The sequence below is a fragment of the Diadema antillarum genome, unplaced genomic scaffold, assembly GCF_040938485.1.
Source record: "Diadema antillarum isolate AM-2024a unplaced genomic scaffold, OU_Dant_1.0 seq00000303_RagTag, whole genome shotgun sequence".
Classification (NCBI taxonomy): domain Eukaryota; kingdom Metazoa; phylum Echinodermata; class Echinoidea; order Diadematoida; family Diadematidae; genus Diadema; species Diadema antillarum.
The window spans coordinates 1,005,864-1,012,500 of record NW_027271326.1 but is presented as its reverse complement, the minus strand read 5'-3'; the positions used below and the strand labels follow the sequence as shown (position 1 = coordinate 1,012,500).

The following is a 6,637-nucleotide window of genomic DNA, read 5'->3' as shown; positions in this document are numbered from 1 at the left end:
TAATATGCGTTTCAAATTGCCCTTTGAAAGGCATTTCAAATTGGCATACTAAACGCATTTGAAAGCACGGTTGCGTCCACCTAATGCTTGAAAAGGCCTCAAACGCATTTGGATCGTGATTCTGCCCCAGAAAATTTTTTTTAGATAAACGCACCCAGTGAGAATTGTTGTCGGTATTCACATTTCCTGCAAAAGGTTTGTTATTGTGTTAACACTTTATACAGATAACCCAAACACAAAAATGAATAGTTCTGCAAAAGGTACTGTAAAACGAGGAATTTTCGTGTGCATTTTAATTTCACGAATTTCGCGAGCGCCGAAATTCGCGAAATTAAAATGCACGAGAAAGTTTTTGTCTACACTACATGCATTGAACGCCAGTGGCAATTCGCGAAAATTTCATGCTGCGAAAAAGGCTGTCGGCTCCAATTCACGAAAATTTCATGCCGCGAATATATCATGTTTGACAGTATTTTGTTCAATAAATGTGAATTGCAAACTCCATAGTCTCACAACCAAACACTCAGCTCCCACTCAGCTCATTTCTTAATCCCAAAATGCATCTTGCCAGGTCCACAAACTCAGAAGCTCTAGCTCTTCCTTTGGTCGTACACATACAGGTGCAGTCTGGAGAGTCAAGCCACTTCATCTGGCTGCCAAGTGATTCTTCTTTTTTTTTCTTTTTCAGCATATGAACAGTGGCAAGTGAAATCGATATTTGCATCGCGATAAACCCTAATCGTCAAAGTCCATAAAGGCTGAAATACATTTTTGTATAAAGTTTGAGCCTGAAAGACAAATATTGATGCATCGGCCTTCCGCTGCTTGCAGCTGGTGAGGAAGTAGACCGTTTGTCCAAGTATGAAAACAAATACAACTTTCTTTATTTTTTTAAGGCTATACACCGTAGGAAGGATTCACGCCAATCTAACACCTGTATTCCTCTGGAGCTTCTCATTTATGTCAATGGGGTATACACCAGGTGCCATGTTAGTTGTCACTGGCCTTTTGCCCCATCCACTGTCTCGGCCCTTCCTTCTCTTATCCCTCACCCCTCTTCCTTCCTTTAACCTGTTTATATTCCCTACTAACGAACTGGTGTGAAGCGGTCGGTGGGGGTAATTGATTAGGAAGCGCAGCGGGGGTTTCTTCAATATTCAGGAGGCAACCTCGGCACTTGACTTGGGTGACGGACCAAAACCGATGAATATCTCATGCCCCCTATGGGAGACCATAACATGTCACCTACTGGACGGTTCCTCACTGCTGCTTGCTAGCATCTCTGATAGAGTTGTAGGCAGTCAGATGCACTCTTGACTTCTATACTATGGCCCAGGGCTTTCAGAAAAGCCTTGCTCCATGGACCTAAAGCCTGTCCAAATTCTGCTCTCTAGTATAAAAGCATTTTGAAAAAGTAAAAAAAAAACCTAACCCCTCAGTGAGTCAAGAAATGAATGACAAAAGGGAAAGAAAACCTGCAACCTGTCCACAAACACACATCTTTTGAAGTCCTCTGCAGTACGTGTAAATCATGATACAGACATCATCACAGCATGACAATTTTGCACTATTCTCATCTGAAAAATGCAGTGGTCATTAATACTTGTTATTAAAACCCACATCATTTTGTCAGTGTTATCAACCAAAAAAATAACGTCGGGAAACTGTAGGGTTGCTGAAGAGAGGATGACTACATTTCTTTGAAAGATGTATCTTTGCCTACCACACGTACACGTACCTAGAAAACTAACATTTAAACTCGGTTTACTTCAGAAAACTTAAAGTAATCTTTTACACGACGCTGAATTCCCATAGAATTTAAAAATTCAGCCCATTCCTGCAAATATTCCATTAGAGAGCAGTAGGTAAACTATAAACCTGCATCACCTGCCTGGTGTAACTCTTTATGTGCCATGTCAGTCAACGGCGTGCCAATTTTGCATATTCGGCTCAAACGCACGAACCCGTCCAAACCAATCGATAAATCGCCAAATACCACAGTATAATGAAAGCGTTTCTTACAATTCCTTTCCTCTCATATATAGCTTGTATTTTATGTGGTGATTGACTAGCAAATGGTGTTCCCTTCTCAATTTGCGTGTAAATTACATGTTTCTGTTACTCTTTTGTGTGCAAAAGTCATGCCTTTACAGAAATGTAGCTACTGGTCATTTGATAGAAAAAGACTCATAGATTTGTCATACACTTTGATGTCAAAGCAAAGCGTGGCATTTTCCCTACAACTTTGCTCATCTCAACAAAAATCGATAAAATCTACATAGATTTGAAAAACAGAATGTTTTCTCAAAGCATGACTACATTGGCATCTCAATATAATATGGCGCACAGGGGTTTCCACCATGGCACATAAAGAGTTAAAATCTCATAATACACACACCCTACGGCGAACCACCAAACGACGGTGTCTGACAAATTACAGGTTTGTGGGTCAGGTCAGGTAATTATTTGTCTCTTCCACTCCAATTCTGTCCAGCCATGCGCATGCTTCCTCAATTTACGGCCTTTTCTTCAGGAATGAGCTTCGGCAAAGGATGCTTTAATTACCCAAGTCACGCTCACGCTTTTCCTCTTTCACAATCGTAAACTCTCCTTTAGTTTAAGGTCCACCTGAGACGGCTTACCACTGATGCTGAATTGCTCCCTTTAGCCATAGTAAATGCATTCACACTGATACGGCTAGGATGAGTCATTTTACTGCATAGGCTTTCTCGCTAAAAAACACACAAAACAAAAACCCAAACTCTTCGCTGGGAGGTGCATTACCGATCTTTAAGCCATTACAGCATAACACCCAAAACCCTCTTTTCTCAACAGAAATAAGCAGATTCCATAAGCATGTGCAGAATGGAATACAAAGACAACTTCCAGGCACATCCATCATTTCTCTCTCTTCCTCAACCTGTTTTCCTTTTCTTTTCTTGTCTTGTCTTTTCTTTCCTTGAGAGAGAGACAGACAAATAGACAGACAATGTGGTGTGTGGAATCAGTACAGAGTCATATGAATTCAAACAAATTCCTGTCCGTATTTTGATTTGATGGTACCCTGATGCTAAAGTACATGACTCATCACCATCCTCTAAAACGTTTTTACAGGAAACAGCCATTCTACATAATACCGACTTTCAAAGAAAGTAAAATAGGGTAGAGTATTCAAAACAAATAAGAATTGTAGAAATATTGAAAAAGGAACATTAGAAAAAAAGGTAATGGAAGTTTATGTTTTCCATGTATTCATAAAAAGTGGTGTCAATGGCAACCACAATTGCCAATGGGATGAGGGAATACTGTTTGAATAGCACTTCAAAACTCTCCATTAGTTTGTGCTTGCGAGAAGAATTAGACTGAAACTTAAAAGGATTGAATTTGTCATCCCTTTCAAAGCATTTCTTTACATTTTAGTTGAGATAAGGTTTAGCATGCTTTCATAATCAAAACAAAAAGTTGGAAGGGGTGATTACAGTTAGTTTCAGGACTTCTCTACAATTTAATGACTGGTTAAATGCGTTATTGTAGAGTACAGTATTAAATTCATGGAGAAAATGTATGTTCACATGTTCATTCATGTCAAGATCAGAGTTAATAATTTTGTGTGTTTATTAGATTAAGAAACAGAACCTGCCTCACAAAATTCACAAAAATACAAAACCCCACAAAAATATGGCACATATAGTACCGTTATACTGCACATCAATCAACTGCAGGGATGGCACTGCCCTTCAGTCATAAATTCTATTCAGAATCTTTAATATACTATATCTACCATCTTCTCCTTTCCCTTCTTTCGCTGTTAACATACCTTCTTCTTTTTCTCCGTCCTCTGCTTCTACTGTACATCTTGCCAAAATATTTCATTTATCAATCTTTCTAAAGCCATGCCATCTGTTACTCATCAATCAATTTCTTTACATGGTATTTTTCATCTCAACATTTTATGTGTCATCATTTATACCAGTATTCAATTTCATACATGTATCTCTTGTTACTCCTGCTTTTTTTGTTGTCCAACATCAGGAAAACTGTGCATTCATGTCTACAAGACCTGCAACATTCAAAGCAGTATTAAATATCCCTAAAACAGAGTACAATTACTACCTTACCACAATCTGTTCTGAAAACCAGTTAAACAGATGCAACTGATCAGTTTATCAAAGATGAAAAACCTTTTCAAGGGACTTTAAGAACCCATACCTTGGTCCTCTCTTTAAAAAAAAAAGAAGTTATGATATTCACCACAGTATGCATATCGGGCGCGTGTCATATGCTTGTCGTGCAGCTACATATTTGATGAGATTGCATGAATGTCATACATAATATTCCTGTTGTGGTGCACTTTATGGGGTTATTCGGATCTGTCTGGAGCCGTGCTCGCACTGTACATGTATTTTCTAGCCACAATATAAATCATTCAGGGAAGAATTCAATTGAAATTCCTGCGCAGAATCCCGGGCGTCCCCCGTGCTCGCAGGAGAAGTGATTAGGAGGTCCGAGGCAGCGGCTTTCCAACCCAAGATGGGAGCATTTGTCGCCGCAAAGCATGCCTCCATGTTCACAACATTCCTGTCAATTGTTGCAAGGGGGACAAAAAAGAGTGAGGATCTAGCAGTCCTGGAGACAGATGCTGAGTGAAAACAAAGTGTGCCACGAATCTTCAAACAGCATCTGTGACATACGGATGTTGGCAATGTTGAGAGTAAAAATCCTTGAGATACATTTTTGCACTTCAGAAGGAAGCCAAAAATAAGGATTACTACCTTGTATTTCTTAACAATGATGATGGCAAAGATAAAAATGAGAGGAAAAATTATGTGTGACCGTGCATCACAAAACGATCAAAAAGTCGCACACACTGATTTTGTGTGAGGACTGAAAATAGGTGAAATGGGTCAACCCAGCCGATCTTGAATTTTTCATATTTTCTGAAAGAGCGAGTCTTCTTCTACATTATACAACAATCTGGGATCATAAAATGGGGAGGAAAGTGTGTTTTTTAGCATTTCTTAAAAACCTTGTACAATAACTCTTCACTTTCAACTCTAATAACTTTTGAAAGGATGATGCTACTGCTTTAAAAGTTGGCATTAATTATGGACAGAATGTGGTAAAAAGGCATGCTTAATATCAGTTTAATCTGATAATCCCTTTAATTGTTGTCACTCCAGCGGTTTACATCCTGTTTTTTGTCCCATTCATCGCACCGCCAGCACGGCTTGGAGAAGATAGCACTTGCATAGACACTATACTTCAGAGCCTCTTTTCTCAGTTCATACTTTTGCTGAGTGTGTGTTTTCTTTCCAATATTCAAATAGGTTAGGAGAGTCCATTTGATTTGAGTTATACATCATCTTAAAGCTTAGAGTCTGCTCTTTCAGAATATGCTCATAACTAAAATTTCATGTCTGGCGACTTTCTGTTTGTTTTGTGGTGCAGGGTCACATATTATGTTGTCATCTTTGGTGGTGAGGGTAGATGTAATTGTCACTGTGGCGTCATAATATCGTGCAATAATATTCTCATGACAATGTAACCTCGTTTATATACAATATACTGAGGAGAGGTATAGAGTGGATTGTGGGGACCACTGTTCACTCTTTATGGAGAGCCTTTTTCAAGCTTGAAAATTCAGAAATACAAAGAGATGTTCGTTGTATGAATTCTTTGAAGCATATTCTTCTTTTTTTTTCAGCTGACAGATGCAAAATGATCACATGGGTTCATTTCTACATGTATCCAGAAAGTTGATGGCCTTCACAAAGGAAAGATGAGTGATCCCTATGGAAATTTCATGAGCACAAACAGCAAGGGAAACCATGGTGCTGGAAATGATCCATCAAGTATGCAGATGTCGGGAGCTCGATCGGAGAGGAGAAACTCTCAAGACGAAAAGGGGGGGGGGGGGGGAAGCAAACGATCGGCTTCGCCCTTTTCTCTGCTACACCCGGGCCTCTTTCCATTCAGCTTGCTGCTCACGCGTCGCACGAGAGCAATTTGCGGCATGGCTCATGAATTATAGACACTTGCTCCCAGCAGAAACTGATACTGGCAACAACACCGTCAACCTGTGATTACGGCCACCTCAGGAAGAGTTTGGGCATTTTCCTCACATCCGAAAGGATTTATGGATTATCTTCCAGCTGGATTCAACAACACCATTATTCAGGGAAAATACGAAGGTTGCACAGAGTTCAAAGTCTGGCGGAAACTTTGTGAAACAGCTCTTTCCTTGACATGTTTGGTTGTGGCATCACAGCGCAAACACTTTATCCAAACTTTTGAGTCGTCAATATGCCATCTCCTACAGCTGTCAAAGAAAATTATTTTTCTTATTTCTTTTTAAAGTCTTGAATAAATCACACAGCAGGCAGCCTGAAATGAAACCTACACTGTAGTTTACAATAGGCTTTCAAGATGTGCACTGAAAACATACATGTGGCATTGGTTCAAAGCACTTTGACTGTGTTCTGTGGAACTTTGCTCTCACATTTGAATGGACCTTATTTCTATAAAACAGATAATGCACTGTGAAAGAGCATGCAGTGCAGTTGAGGGCATTTTAATACAATGTGTTGTTGTATGACAATGCACTATAGGCATTGGATTTTGGTGGCAATTCACAGAA

The 6,637-nt window shown here is 39.5% G+C and overlaps 1 protein-coding gene across 4 annotated transcripts in view; it reads right to left on the bottom strand.

Moving 5' to 3' along the window:
- The window catches only part of LOC139730358 (alpha-1,6-mannosylglycoprotein 6-beta-N-acetylglucosaminyltransferase A-like), a 44,726-nt gene that overhangs the window by 2,193 nt on the left and 35,896 nt on the right, over window positions 1–6,637 (bottom strand). The gene's annotated exons all lie outside the window — the stretch shown is intronic.